Genomic DNA, 925 nt, shown 5'->3' with positions numbered 1-925 from the left:
AGAAAGAAAGGAAGAGTGGACAACAAAATGTAGCCTCAAGAGGACCCTCCCAAGGATCTACTTCTTTCAAAGAGGCCTCACCTCATAAGTTTCTATCAGCTTGCTATAGTCTATTAAATTATGAACTCATCAATTGATTAATCCATCAATGAAGTCAGAACTTTCATAATATGTGTTATGTATATATGCCAACTAATTAAGTAATGCAAACATGTAATAATAAAAAATTTAAGTAGATAATTAGAGAGAGAGAGACAAACGGGGAGAGAAAAGGGGACAGAAAGAGGGAGAGAGAGAGGGAGAGAGAAAGGGAGAGGGAGGGGGAGAGGAAGGGGAGAGGGAGAGGAAGAGGGAGAGAGCTCAGTTATCTTCCAAAGGCCCCACCTCCACATACTGCTGCATTGGGAACCCACCCCTTAACACATGAACGTTTGGGGAACATTTCAATTCCAAATGCTAACAAATAATATGTTTAATGTTAAACTTCTACAAAACTTTCAGATATTGTTCCACTTTAATAGCAAATGTTTTATAGAAGAGCTAAAAAGCAATAGTGGTATATCTGTAAAATATAATACAAGCTGGTTAACACAAAAGAAGCAAGAGAAACAGAACCATCAAATACTTTGCCTAATAAAGATGAATTTTAATCAAAGTATATAAACTCAAATAAGATGGCTGAGCAACACAGAAAGAAAAGCTTATTGCTTTTAAGATAACATGAGAAAGAAAAGTTTCAAGTATAAAGTAACTAAACCATGCCAACACTAATCAGTGGAAGCTAGTTTAGTTACCAGACAAATTATACTTAGGGCAAAAGCATTATAAGGGACATTTTACAATAATAAAGCAATTAAACCAAGAGAAGTATATTATAATACAAATCTAGGGGCTGGGGAGATGGCTCAGTGGAATAAGCACTTCC

The 925-nt window shown here is 35.8% G+C and overlaps 1 protein-coding gene across 2 annotated transcripts in view; it reads right to left on the bottom strand.

Annotated features, from left to right (window-relative positions):
* Positions 1–925, bottom strand: part of Dph6 (diphthamine biosynthesis 6) — a 266022-nt gene that overhangs the window by 116046 nt on the left and 149051 nt on the right. The window lies entirely within an intron of this gene.

Source organism: Octodon degus, unplaced genomic scaffold (genome assembly GCF_000260255.1).
Source record: "Octodon degus isolate 3935 unplaced genomic scaffold, OctDeg1.0 scaffold00166, whole genome shotgun sequence".
NCBI classification, from domain to species: Eukaryota; Metazoa; Chordata; class Mammalia; order Rodentia; family Octodontidae; genus Octodon; species Octodon degus.
The sequence above is the reverse complement of the archived record's forward strand: the minus strand, read 5'-3'. Positions and strand labels throughout refer to the sequence as shown.